Below are 14,901 nucleotides of genomic sequence, written 5' to 3'. Positions count from 1 at the left end.
AAAAGAAGTAATAATGAAAGTTTACATTTCTTTTGCCATAGGCTGCCACTGAAAAAATCCATTTTGTTTTCTGTACATTCCTAGGGATAGCAGTGGGAAGTAGTTAGGAATAAGAATTATACCCACTGAATAGGTGGCAGTGTACAAAACTGAGAAAGAAAGAGCAGAAGTGCCAGGCAACATTTGAGAGAAAGTAGCCAACTCAGAACTGCCATAAGGACTTGCTTCCAGGGCCATCTTCCATGACTCCAGCTTCAGTTCACCTGCAGTCACTGACCTCCGCACTTTCAAACTCATTGTATTATTCCTGGTCATTATTCCCCAGGTTTGGCCCAGTCCTTCCTGTAGAAAAACCTGTTCTGAGGTGGAAAAAGCTGTGAGCCTGAGAATGTCCCCTCTCGAATTCTTTAACTCAGAGGGTCCCTGACACTGGGAGGCTCTCAAGGCCACAATCCAGATATTTCTGGAAAAGAAAAGAAAAATTCAAGCTAATGTGGAGTTGGAGTGTTTAAGTTGTCTTGTGGTTGTGGAGCCCTTGGGCATGGCTGGCAGCTTAGATACTGTGAGAGAACCTCGGAGAGTTCTCCATGCCTGATCTTCATGCTTCACTCTGGCTTACATACTGACAAGGAATGAATCTAAAACTCAGAAAATGTTTAATTGATCTGTTATGCCTTGCACCATAGAAAGATAAAAAAATCAAAGGGATTTAAAATGTTTCAGAATTCTTTGCTGGTTTTAAGGAATCATTTTTTCCAAAAGGTGGCAGATGCTGCTTTTTGATTTAACTAGAACTGAGAACAACCCCAGCCTCACCACTCAGGGAAAACTTGCACTAATTGACCTCAGTGCCTTCAATCTGCAAAATGGGGATAAAGTACTTCATAGGATAGAACTGTAGGATCAGATAAGGTGAGGTGGGTGAAAGTGCACAACAAAGTACAAAGAGCCTCATTCATGTAAAGGGACTATGATTTCTTTCTTTAAGAGTGAAGTTAAGTGGAGGCAAAAGGGTGTCAGCACTGATCACATCTTAGCCTTCAATAATCACTTTCGAATATTTATGAGGAATTTGAAAATTATTTCCCCCGATTTCACATTGATTTTCAAATGGCAATGACCATTATTTGTCCAGCATTGGCTTTTAACTGAATAGGATAAGTAACTCTCCCAGGGTCAGACAGTAAATTAAGTGCCTAAATCCAAATTAGAATGAAGCACACATCCATGGTAGATTGCAGGGTCCTGAGTTTCCTCTCTGTTAGTGAACTTCATGGAGTGTACAGGCCGATTTATTTTCATGTATCTTGTCAACCTTGCAACTTTTAAGTGAGATGGAAATCATCTGAACACTATTTTACAGGACCTTTCTTTTCCATCACATTCAAGACTGTCCACAATGAATGTAAACTGCAAAAACCTCATCGTTAGAATCTTCCAGAAACAGAGGCTGGGAGAGGTTAAAAAAACAACAAAAACAAAAACACTGGCTCAAAGCCTTACAGCTAGTGAATGGCAATGCTGGATCAAGAGCCCACTTCTCTGCTTAGGACCTCTCCTCTTCACAAAAAAGCCATAGTACAAATAATAATAATAATTAAAAAATATATAGTGGCAGCTAACACAATGTGCCAGGCACTGTTCTAAGCTTTTTGTATGTATTAACTAATTTAACCGGCAAAAAAAAATTTTTGGAGTATTCCTTCACTAAAGCAGCCCAGTGAGAAGCAGCACTTTTTTTTTTTTTTTTTCTCAGTTGAATGACATTGCAACCCGAAATCACAACTCCGTTTTAGGTTCCTGGTGGTGCCTGCTTCCTCTTCTAGTTTGTTTAGTCACAGAATTCGATTCCTGTTGGCCGATTACGCGCCTACAAACAGGCTTAGCGCTCAACTGAAATGCGTGAGGCTCCTTAACTCTTGTATAAACAGGTAATGCGAAGGGGTGGGGCACAGATTGCGGATTTCTTTGCGACGGGGCTGGGGTGGGAGTTAGAACTAACTACCGAGAGATCAGGCAAGGTGAAGGGAGGGCTTGGCTGCTGTTTTTAAATGCAGTGTTTTTTGTTCCCTTTCTAGAAACCAGCTGCAACTTTAGGTCAGGGCGCATTAAAATGAGCCACTTCTGAACGAGCAGCGCCCAGGCCCCAGGCCCTGCTGTGAAGGCCCCGGCAAAGGTCAGGGCTTGGTCCGCGTGACGTTCCAGCCCGTGCTCATCCAAGCGGTGCTCTGCCTCAGGTAAGGACACTCTGGGAGGTTCCCCCGTCTTCAGGCCCGCCGCCGAGCTCGCGGTGATCCTACCTGGTCAAACGACTTCTTTCCTACGGAGGAAGAACGGGGGTGGGGTGTACTGATCGGCTCGTGATTCAACAGCTGGTTCCTTATTCCTCAAACGTGGTTCTGCTTGGGTTCCCCCAACAGCCCAAAGGGGCCAGACGTCTGATTCAGACAGATGTCCTCAGGTGGCGCAGGTGCCACTTCTGGGGCTGTTTCTGGCTGTCTGAAATGGATGTGACTTTTTGAGCGGGGAGAGAAGTCTGTGAGGTGAAGTCCCCAAATCTCTCCCAGTCAAGACAAGATTTTTTTTTTTTTTTAACCTTCAGCAAAGGTATCTGCCCTCCTAAAACAACAGGAATGTTGCACTGGCCTTCAGCCAGCGAAGGCTCAGCGAGCAGGATAAAATTTCAATGCAGATTTACGGGAAGTTGCCGGTGCTGGGAGTAAAAATCTGGTTTGGTGAGTTTAAGGGAAGGGAGTAGACGAGAGACAACCTTGCTACTGTGAGGCGCGGAGCCTCGGCTGGGGGAGGGCAGAGGGAGGAGGGAGGAGGGAACAGGGAAGAGCTGGAGCCGAGACTGAGCGCTCCCCGCGCGCAGCACCGGACGCAGCAGGGCTCCCTGGGCCGCCGGTCTCTCCCGGGTGCGGATCCGACGCCGCTCTGCCAGTGGAATCGCCGCGCTTTCAAGTTCACGCTCCCGCCAGGAATTTAGCCCCAGAGAGCTGCCTTCTGGTTATCGCTCCTGCTTCCCACTTTGGAATGTGCAGTTTGGGACAGTGAGAAGCCGGGGCTCAGGGAGTTTTCCTCGTAGAGAGTTTCTCTCTGCAGGTTTCCAAGGTTAAGAAATTCTGACAAACTGGAATTCCCAGAGCCTGGGAGTTAAGCCTCAAAAGATCTGTTGCTTTAAGCGGCGCGGTAGGGAGTAGCTGGACACTCCTTATTTTGGTTTTACATTAAAAAGAGGGAGGCCGAGAAGATGTTGTAGGTTACTTCCTAGCTCTGTAAATTGCTACCGGGCTGTGAATGGTGTTAATTTCTGAAGTGGGCGACTGCAAATACATAACAAAGGTAAGGTAGCTTTGGGCAATCCTTCTAACTACTGTCCCTTAATCTTACATTTGGGTCCCAATTTTGAAATCTTGTTTTCTTCCCTTTTTAGCCCTTATCTCCCCTCATTCTACCATCCCCCGTTCCGACTCTGGTATATTTAATGAGAAAGAAGTGGTTTATAAAAAGATTTTAAAAGCGTCAGCTACTGGAAAAGCAGAAAATCATATACAGTCAGCCCCATCGTTTCCTCTGGTGATGAAACCTTTTCCATACAAGAAACAGATTTTTTTTTTTCGCTCTTGAAAGCATACGATTGGGCCGTCCAGAGGCACAGGTGACTTTTTAGACTCAGATTATTAAAGTTAGATTGAGGAGACCTTTATGACAGGCATCTCGCTTAAGGGAGTGGTAAGGCGGGGGTGGGGGAGGGTTGCTGGGGCGTGTGATGTCTTCTTGTACTTATTTACCTCCCAAGGTAACACTGAGTACAGGCTTAGTTGTTTAAAGTTAAAAATTCAGTCCGCATAGAAGCGTTGAGTTGATGAACTCAGCTGACAAATCAGTCACCGGATATTTAAGAAATCGGTTAAAATAGATGAACTGGAATTTTTCAAATAAGTGATTCATTTTTTATTTAGGCAAAAGTTCATATACTCTTGGGTACTGTCCCAAGGCATTTGGAGATGAGGCTTCTTTCTTGAAAGCTAACCAGAGATAGTGTCCTCCAGGTACTCACCCATAGGCTGTACTGATTTGAACAAAAACTCAAGCAACTTTTTTCTAGTGGCGTTGTAATGGCTCACTCAGTTTTCTTTAGCATGAATGTAGGTTAGAAATGTGTTCTTTCAAACTTGTAATGCTGGAGTCACACAAATTTTTTAGGGCAGAGAAAGCAAAGGGTTGACAACACAAACATGAAGAGGTTGCCACGGTTTGAAGGACCATTGCAGTTTAGACCAAGAGCGTCTGAGAATTGCAGGTGCCAGTCCTAAAGGCTGAAAGGTTGTCAGCAGAGTAAAACACAACCTCTAGACAAAGACAAAGCCAAGTACCCAGTCAAGGCGATGAGATAGCATTTTGCAGGAGTTTGTGTTGCTGTTAATTTAAACCATAATCCTTGTCAGATTGAGGATATGAAATCTTGGAGGGAAACAAAACTAAACCAGTCTGAAATGGAAACAGGAGGAAGGAAAGAAAGAAATTTGGGTTTTTGTATCCTTTCTTGTCTACCTCACCCTTCACCTTGTTCTGATACATTGGGTTGGCCAAGAAGTTCGTCCGGACTTCTCTGTAACATATGGAAAATCCCGAACGAACTTTTTGGCCAGCCCAATACATACCATTGCTTAATTACTGCACACAGGGAGAATGAGGAATCAGACATTTCACAAGAGCCCAGCTCATTACTTCAATACTTGTTAAAGGAAGAAATAAACTGACAGAAACCAATCTCCTAGCCTAACTCTGCCATGCTTCTGACTAGGTTACACTTAAATTCTGCTCAAGAGTCTTTTGTGAACATATGCTGAAAGTGAATCAAATTTTGAAGATTTATTATCTTTCTCTTAGTTTCTGAGTTTTCAGAAACTTGTAAGATTGAAAACTCGGCATCATCACTTTACTACAATCTCTATAGTTTTAATTGTCAATGTATTTTTGATTCCCTACCTGTGCTGCTGTAGAGTAAATTTTTGCCCAAAACAGTTGGTGACGCTGAGGATGAAATCAAGATAGGAAGCAAGGAAACTATGTGCTTCTGGACACGTGTCTTCAGTACTTGCTCTGACTAGTGTATAGCACTACTCCCATTTTTTTCCCCTCACATGATAAGAGCATTCAGATTAGACTGTTCTCTTTGGTTTACTAGTAACAGAACCTGTTCTCAGTAATTTAAACAAAGATTAGAAGGTTAACGTAGATGAAGTTATTTTCTTACAAAATGAATTTGCTTTCCAAATTCTACTTTTGATCTGTTGATTAAAAATAAATCACGTCCCAGATGATTGAGCTTTGACTGCCGTAGGACAGTATTTGCCTGTTTCAGACAGGTTCCCATCTCCACATTTCAAGTCCCTTCTGATTTTTCAGGACTGGATACAGGGGTGCTGGTTGGGGGAGGGAGATCTCCTCAAAGTTGGACCAAGGTTCAAGTGAAACTATGATTCAGATTTCCCAGAGGACGCATAATCCTAGAAAAAACTTACTCTGAAGAGGGCTTAAGCTTGGGATTCATAAGACTTAGATAAAGGATAGATTTTGCATGAATCTAGAATTTGTGTGCCACACGTTTGTGAAATTACAATGAATATGTAAATGCAGTTTAAAAAGTGTTTGTCGGAATGATTCCAAGTTAAAGGTTCTATTGGAACATTTCAGCTACTTGCCTTATTAAGAGATATATTTTTCCTCTTGGGACCAGTCTCTGTGTCTTATGACGATGTTGATTTTCTGGTTTAATATTCTAAGACGTGTGTGTTAGTCAAAACAACCACCTGCTCAGAGCAATTGTTTCAAAGGACAACTGGAAAAAGATTTTCAATAATGGCAGTGCTGGGATGACTTGGGTTATGAGATAGAAGGCCTTTAGAAACTCCAGAGAAAAACTAGCATAGAAATGATAATAAGTAATTGTTCAACTGCCACCTCAAGTTGTTCAAAACGTCTCATACGGAGGGATTTAGGGGGAAATGGCACCCTGCCACTTTTTGTGTGTGGTCCTGAATCATCTTGTCAGTAAAACGCTCCTGAGATGATCTGAGCTTGCTTTCTGATTGTTTCTGCTCCTTTCATATTTGCCTCCCCTTCTATTCTGTCAGCCTGTGTATGGGGGAAAGGAGGCAGAGGGAAAGGATATCCTTCCCTAGAAGTCAGTGTACCCCCTCTTTTCGGAACCTCTTACTTTTTGCCCGGAAAAGGGGGCAAGGAAGGAATTTTCCAGTGAAAGTAGAAGGGGAGAGAGTGTCTGGAGGAATAAAATGCCAAGAAACAAGTGAGCACCAAACCCTGTTAAGTAATGTGTTCACCCGAAAGCTCACATGGAGATTATCGATGCCCTCCCAACTATTGCAGGTGAACTGGCAACTGTAGGAATTTGAGGCTCACCCCCCTTTTGTAATTCAAATGCTCCTAGTGCACTGCAATAGATGGCTCATCTGAATGAGTTCAAGATGTCATCTCTAGGTACAACCCAAAGTAAACTGATTACAAAAGGCACAAGCCTTTCTTTCAACTACGCTCCACTCTGCCTTTCCTCTACTTTCTGCAATGGTTTAAGGACACCTGAAAAAAAAAAAATCACAACTTAGTTTATGTAATTTAGGTATATAATACGAGCATTCTTTTTCATTGTGGATGTTGAGTTTTTGTCATCTTAGGAACTTAGTTTATGCAAAAGTGATTTGTGGGTGTGTTTAGATGTAAACAGTTTATATGTCTGTAAAATACAAAACATGAGGAAACTGATACTATGATAGAAATGCTCGACTGTATTTCATAGTTTCTCTTTTGGTAAGCCCTATCAGGTTTTAAGAGTGGGGTCATTTTAGAAATCAAAAGAACAATCTACCTTTCTGAAGGCCACTTAAGAGAGATGACATCAGAAGACAAAGGGCTGGTGTAACCCTGAAAACCCTTTGTGATTTTTGAGAAAATATCAATCCTTTGGTCTCAGCAGATTCCGGGTAGTGCAAAATGTATACTTAAAATTACAGCCATTTACATTAATCAAGAAAACAATCGCCGGCCTCAAATCACGATATTTGTCTTTGGGAATACTGTATGTTTGTGGTTCTTAGGAACATGGCGGCCCAGTGCCAAGACCATAGTAGGTGGGTGTATGTTGATGAAAGGGGATTTGCTGACAGCGTTTGCCTCCTGCTTATGCTTTGCTTTGGCTAATAGTCAATTTTGCTTATATTCCTTGAGTTTCCACCTACTGGGGAAAAAAACAACCTGATCTCAGAAGCAATGGATAATCCACATGTGAGTGAGCAAGAGTTAACTATACATAACAATGGGCAATGGGTGGAAGTGCAATAAATGTGGGGCATTGTGTAGCTGAAACAGGAACAGGACACTTCTACCTGACCAAGGAAGTGCCAGCCTGTAAAAATTATAATAAAAAATATTTACCTTTCAGAGCACTGAGACCTGGCTCAGTCATTTTAAGCATTACACATCATGCCAAAAGAAAAAAAGAAGTATTGAATAAAATGAATAAGATTTTTTTCAGATGTTAATTCTCCTAGGTCAATTTGATTGCCATTCTGAAAATGTGTATTTGGGCCTTTTGAGCTCAAGTAAAATATTCATGTTTCTGAAAAGTAGGCATCCGTGTCCATGATGATGGTAGCACTGTGCCTTTTGAAAAGACAGCTTAAATAATATTTCTTTTTGTTTGCTGTCATTTATTTTTAAAAATAATAACATGGTTCTTGGTACACCAAGCCCTTGCCAAGATTAAGCCCATCTTCTCAGTCGCCTTCTCAAGACAAAGTTGCCTTTGTGTAACAACTGGGAGGATTTGGTGACACAGAAAACTCAGTGGGGCACTGCAACTTATTATTAACAGAAAATTAAATGGCCTGATGTTTTTTCTGTTGCTGTTATTTTTATTCTACCAGATAATATCTATGACATATTTCTCCATGCAGATGATCTTACTATTTTATTTTAGACTTTCCCAGGGAAGAATGTAGTGGTTGAGAATTTACGTTGGAATTTAGTTAGATTATAAAAGGCAAAAGCTGCAGCGTACTGATGCAGAGGAGAACTTGGCTCTGTGGGCTAGTTTGTTCTGGGGGTAGTCAGCAAAATTTGGTCGCGTGTGGAGGGAAAGAAAAGGTAGCTAGCAGAGTGAAAATGACAACCTGGGGGAAAAGGATGACCATTCACATTAAATTTAAACTCCATGGGGAAGTGTCTAAGAACACAGTCTACCTTGGTGCAAATCCTGGCTTGGCCACGTATGGGCTCTAAGCAGGTTACCTAAAAAAAAAAAAAAAAAAAAAAAAAAAATCTGTGACTCAGTTTCCCCAACTGTGAAATGCCTACCTCACAGGGTTGTTATAAGGATTAATAAGTTAATCTACTGTGTAAACAGTGCCTGGTGTGTAGTCAGTATATGGTACCTAGTCATCATGATACACGTCATGTTTGGATGCCTTTCTGTGTTTGAATTCTTATCTCACTATCCTCCTCCTTTCATGACCTCTTCTGCTGGTTGTAATCCAGGTTGCTCTTCCTAAGATCACTCCTTTTGACCAAGTGCCATTGCCATTATAGGCAGGCACTATTTTTGCAAGTTTCTTTTGGTTTTTGTATCTTAGTTGTATGGAGAAAATGTAACTTAGAATCACCAAGGTGCCTTTTTCTTTTCTCTCAGAGAGCTATATGATGTTGATTAGAAGCAAAAAGAATGATGCTATTATATCTGTCAAGTGAGAGACTGGCAAGTGTCTTGCTGACAACGGAATATAGATTCTGGAAACGGCTGATGCAAAGTAGAAATATTTTGTGTAAAATAACTTAATACAATACAGCAAACTTAAGTAGGTCCTATTATGACTTTTGTTGGTTAGTGTTAATTGGTCATAATCATAATCACAGTATGAGACTTTCTCAGAACTGCCACAGTGTCTTATCTGTGCACTTCTCATGGCATTTTATATCACTTGCTACTTGTACATATACTGTTTTCCCTGCCAAACAGAAATTAAGAGGCAGGATTTGTGTCTGAATAACATTTGCACCCCTCAATGTTCCTATTTTATAGTTAAGTGCTCAATAAATAAAATGAGAATTTCTTTGCCCAAATTAATTACCATCTAAAATAACGCATTTTTGCATTCCATAGGCATGTATTTTATTTATATATATATATATATATATAGTTTTTATAGATTTTATTTATTGGCTGCGTTGTGTCTCCCGTGGCTGTGCGCGGGCTTTCTCCAGTTGTGGGGGGCTTCTCATTGCGGTGGCTTGCGGAGCACAGGCTCCAGGCACGCAGGCTTCAGTAGTTGTGTCACACGGGCTCAGTAGTTGTGGTGCACGGGCTTAGTTGCTCCGCGGCCTGTGGGATCTTCCCGGACCAAGGCTGGAACCTGTGTCCCCTGCATTAGCAGGCGGATGCCTAACCACTGCGCCACCAGGGAAGCCCTATGGATCATATTTATTTGGATGACTTCTACTTTTTTCCACAAGCATTTTAGCAAAAGTTGTTGGATAGAATATAATGGAGAGGTAGTGAACTCAGAAAGCAACCAGAATGGAAGCTTTATCCACAGCTAAGCCTCTGAAAGCATGGCAGGATGGGGGAGGCCAAGGGCAGGGAGGAAGTGAATTGTTGCAGTCCTTAGGTGTGTTTAAAAGTTTATACCTCTTTTTTCTGCTCTTTAACATCCTTTGAAAGGCCCAGACTTGTTACTAGGTAATTATGGGAAGGGGAAAAATGCATTTTGTCAAAATTAGAAGGAATTTATTAGATAATTATAGGAAAAAGTGCGTTTTCTCAAAATTAGGGAGAGTGAACAAAGAGATCCACTGAGGAAGAACAATACCAAGTGAATAGATAGCTCTGTGAGCCACAGTGGTGTAGTGTTTCCAGTGGGGCTGCTGGTATACTCTTGGCTAAGGCAAAGGCAAGAGGAAGGAGGGCAGGTGGCTGAAGAAATATTCAGAGAATTGCCTCCAGTGAAATCCTATTTGCAGAGCAAAGGGAATCCTGTAACAAGCTAGCTCTAACCAGCTGGTGCAAACAATAGTTTGGCCCAGGTACCTCCTTGGCTCTTTGCCCTACATTGTGGGTTCCAGGATGCACCTCAAGTTATATGTAGAGTTGCCAATGAGTAAACAGAAACTACTAACTCCGAGGGTACTAATGAGCCCTGGAATTTGTGCCTTGTATCTGCAGTGGCTTCATATTCATAGACAATCACTCCCAGCAGATGAGACCAAGCCTGGGAAGGCAGGGATCTTAGAATATTCTCCCAGCATCCTTCCCAGAGTGGAACCTAGGAGTCACCCCTGCAGCAGGACGTGTAGGAGGCCCACAGACCCTGAATCAAATGGTAACACCCATGTTCTCACACATCCTAGTAACGTGTGAAGGGTCTTGCCTTTTCCTCATTGGCTAGAGATCAATGAAATTGTTAGGGGAACTGCAGTCTGCTTATCTGTTCTCCCTGCTTCTACCTTTGCCCTTTATCCCATATGCTTGGTTCTTGACTCAGTATCCAGAGTGACTCATAAAACAAAGTCACATCATGTCAGTCCCCTGCTGAAAACCTTCCAGAGCCTCTGTGTCTCCCTCAAAAGCCACATGAAGCACTGCCTTTCTAGTCCCATTACCTCTTCAATCACACCTCCTACCGCTGACTCTGTTAGCACTTTGCTTTAGCCACAGCTTCATGCCCCCGTGGCCTTTGCAGTCTCTGCTCCCTCTCCCTGAACCATCTTCCCCCAATACATCCACGGTTCACTTTTTCACCTCCTCCAAGTCTTTACTCTTTCTCCTTCTGTCTAAGACAGCACTTCCTCCTTCCTGTTGGCACTCTCTATCTCCCTCCCCTGCTCTATTTTTTCATGCAGTACTTTTTTCCATGCTGTGTGATTTTATGGCTCATTGTCTGTCTCTTCCCCACTAGAACGTCTGCTTTATTTATTGATGTATCCCAGGCACCTTAGAGCAGAGTCTGCCACAGAGTAGGTACTCCATAAATACTTGTCAAATAAATGAATAAAACACAGGCTTTTACACAGCACGGGTGTGACTGAAAGCGTAGTACTACTTGTGTGTTCTACTCAAAATATAACCACAAACACATCTTTCTGAGTAAGCATGATTTTTTTCCCCCAGACCTCTCCTGTTAAGCTGCCATATTTTCTCTGGTTTCTCTGGTTTCATTATTTTCTGTGCCACCACGAGCCCTTGATGGAGGCCATGACTAAGTAACGAGCATAGCTAAGTGTGGGGATGGTGCAATCATTTCAGCACTTCTCTGTTTCCAAATCAAAGCCTCATCTTTGGCAATCTTTCTGCGATTTCCATCTAAAACTTACAGCTCAGTTTTGAACAGTCTTGTGAATTGCATGCCCTACAGATAATTACGCTTGACTCACTCATGTTCCTATATTGTTTATCACTTTTTCTATTGTCATTTAATTGTAATTAACGATTGTTCTGAAAGTAACTGTCAAGACAACTTGTGTGTGTGTGGGGGGGGGGGTTTAAAACTGTCTCTTTTGACCTTTGAGATTTTGCCAAGTGCCAACTGCTGCTACAGGAGTCCATCTAGATTTTTTCTCAGTTGCAGGGCTCAGTTAAGTATTTTCCCTTGACCTGGCCTGAAATGAGCGCTAATGCCTTTGTCTGAGTTGTTAATGTTTCCCCAGAACCTTTTACAAAACTTCAGTCCTGCCTTTACCAACTGGCACAACTGCTCTCTGATCTGTCGTACTGGTTTGCTAGCCCCTGCCTCACTTTCTCCCTCTGCACAATTTTCCTTGGTTTGGCAAAATTGCATTTCTTGGGTCTTGGAGGTACAGCTCCCTCTGTGCGTCTACCTGCCATTTTTAGATCTATAGCTCTGTAAGGTACTTCCTCAATGGCTGGTGGAATCCTGTGACTACTAGGCTTGGGGACCCTAGAATCGGTCTTGAAGGTGAGTGTACATTCCAGGAAGGTTCTTTGTAGTAAACAAACAAAACAAACAAAATATTATGTAAATTCTGCTGAAGGTACACCATGAAGATCCTGGCTTTATTTATTAATAAATTTATTTATTTTTTATTATTATTATTTTTGGGCTGCATTGGGTCTTCGTTGCTGTGCTCGGGTTTTCTCTAGTTGCGGCAAGTGGGGGCTACTCTTCATTGTGGTGCGCAGGCTTCTCATTGTGGTGGCTTCTCGTTGCAGAGCGTGGGCTCTAGGCACGCGGGCTTCGGTAGTTGCGGCACGTGGGCTTCGGTAGTTGCGGCATGTGGGCTTCGGTAGTTGTGGAATGTGGGCTCAGTAGTTGTGGCTCACAGGCTCTAGAGCTCAGGATCAGTAGTTGTGGCGCACAGGCTTAGTTACTGCAGCAACGTGTGGGATCTTCCCAGACCAGGGCTCGAACCCATGTCCCCTTCGTTGGCAGGCGGACTCCCAACCACTGCGCCACCAGGGAAGTCCAATTCAAGAAATTTCTTAAAGTCCTCAGTATACCTAATAATCAGCTAATATTTCTAGTACTTTCTGCAAATCATTTTATTCCTTATCATATGTACTGAATAGGACATTAAAAATGGGTAGCATATAAATGTTAAATTAGACCTGTTTTTAACAGTATACTATGTAGATGGAGCTAGTGGTAATTATTTATGAGTTAGAAAAACTTATCAAAATATAGACCTAGTAAATAGGTATACTTGAAAAAAAAAGATGAATATGAATTAAATTGGTTTAAACCAGACATTGAAATGACCTATTTTTTTTGTATAGACACAGACTCAACTGTTATTTATTGAGTAGCTGCTATGTGCCAGATACTGGTACTAGGTATGCAGTGGAGAACAAAAGTTCTCTGCCCTCATGGGACTTTCTTTGGGGATGGAGATGGGATTCAGTACTCTGAAGGAACTGAGCGGTACTAGACAATAGAAGGTGGGACTCTGAGCTGGAGTGTTCTGAGACGGCTCCTCTAGGGATGTGATGCTGAAGGTGTCTGATGGAAGAAAAGGTCTAGAAGTTGTAGCATTTATGACGGTCCTAAGGCTGGAAAAAGCTGGGCATGTTGAAGGACGTAAAGGAGGCCGATGTTGCTGCATTGCTGGGAGCAAGGAGCAGAGAGGCACGAGGTAAGGTCATGGAGGTAACTGAGTCCTATAGTATGTAGGCCCTTCATGACCACGGAAAAGAGTTTTGTTCCTCCTGAGCCCAATGAAAAGCCAAGAAAAACAATTTACTTGTTAAACAATAACTGACTATTGGGTGAAGACTGAACTGAAGGGAGGATGTTGTGGCAGACAAAGCGAGATTAGAGTCCGTTTTTGAAGTTGGCAGTGATGGTAGGGTCATGCTGGTCAACTGGGTTGACCATTTCTTCTGTGCACCCTCTTGCCTTTTTTACAGTCTCGGTTCAGCTGTGGTATGGGTTTCACCAATGGCTGGCAGAAATAGCAAGACTTGGTGATGGCCTGGATGTAGTAGGGTGGAGGGAAGGAATGAGGATTCTGGCTGGAGTTACTGGGTTTAGTGGGGGAGACCAAAGGAGAACAGGCTGGAGGGGGGCAGAGGGAATCAGGAGCTCAGTTTGGGGCGTGTTTACTGAGATGCCTGTTAAACATCCTAAAGAGATGTTGAAAGTTTCCCTTTTGTATCCAGCACTTCTAGCAAGAATGAGAGGCACCTATTATAGGCAACTATTTTGGATTTCATTATTTTTTTTCACTGTGTCTAAATTTGCACATATAGGTAAGGTGTGTGACCTTTATTTATATATAACACATGACTAAACAGTATTCGAACAAGAAATGAGCATCTGTGGTATATCGGAAACTGTGATGGGGGGATGGGTTAACATTGAAAAATTTTAAATATAGTTTTAGCCATTAAGAATCTTCTAATTCAGGGCTTCCCTGGTGGCGCAGCGGTTAGGAGTCCACCTGCCAATGCAGGGGACATGGGTTCGAGCCCTGGTCTGGGAAGATCCCACATACCGTGGAGCAACTAAGCCCCTGCGCCACAACTACTGAGCCTGCGCTCTAGAGCCCGTGAGCCACAAGTACTGAACCTGAGTACCACGGCTACTGAAGCCTGCATGCCTAGAGCCCATGCTCCACAACAAAGAGAAGCCACTGCAATCAGAAGCCTGTGCACCACAACTAAGAGTAGCTCTCGCTCACCACAACTGGAGAATGCCTGCACGCAGCAACAAAGACCCAACACAGCCAAAAAAAAAAAGAACCTTCTGGACTTCCCTGGTGGTGCAGTGGTTAAGAATCCGCCTGCCAATGCAGGGGACACGGGTTCGAGCCCTGGTCCGGGAAGATCCCACATGCCGCGGAGGAACTAAGCCTGTGCGCCACAACTACTGAGCCTGCGCTCTAGAGCTCACGAGCCGCAACTACTGAAGCCTGCACGCCTAGAGGCCGAGCTCCACAACAAGAGAAGCCACCACAATGAGAAGCCCGCGCACCGCAACAAAGAGTAGCCCCCGCTCACTGCAACTAGAGAAAGCCCGTGCACAGCAATGAAGACCCAGCGCAGCCAAAAATAAATAAATTAAAAAAAACTTCTAATTCAGATTAATCCTATATATATTTAATATTTCAGTAGTAACTATATGTTTGATATTTGCATTATATATTTAACATATTGATATGCTACTATATTATAAATATGTATGTGCTAAGATGATTAAATATTATATTTAATATATTTAGTATAGAATACATATTTAATATGTGTTGAATTTACATTAAATGACATGTTTAATATTGAAAACTAAGTGTAAATCATGCATGAACAAAGACTCCGTATTACGGATGATAAAAAGGAAACATTACAACCTGAAGTACAGTGGATCTCCTTGT

The 14,901-nt window shown here is 42.6% G+C and overlaps 1 protein-coding gene across 3 annotated transcripts in view; it reads left to right on the top strand.

Annotated features, from left to right (window-relative positions):
- Positions 1-2,801: 2,801 nt before the first annotated feature.
- RBM47 (RNA binding motif protein 47) overlaps positions 2,802-14,901 on the top strand; it is a 163,788-nt gene continuing 151,688 nt past the window's right edge. Inside the window, exon 1 of one of the 3 annotated variants that reach the window (XM_067735817.1) lies at positions 2,802-3,345. The gene's annotated coding sequence lies outside the window, so the exon portion shown is untranslated. The remainder of the gene's footprint in view (positions 3,346-14,901) is intronic. The other 2 variants (XM_067735815.1, XM_067735814.1) reach the window with 2 other exon arrangements.

This window comes from Pseudorca crassidens, chromosome 4, assembly GCF_039906515.1.
Source record: "Pseudorca crassidens isolate mPseCra1 chromosome 4, mPseCra1.hap1, whole genome shotgun sequence".
NCBI classification, from domain to species: domain Eukaryota; kingdom Metazoa; phylum Chordata; class Mammalia; order Artiodactyla; family Delphinidae; genus Pseudorca; species Pseudorca crassidens.
This window is presented reverse-complemented; position numbering and strand designations above follow the sequence as displayed.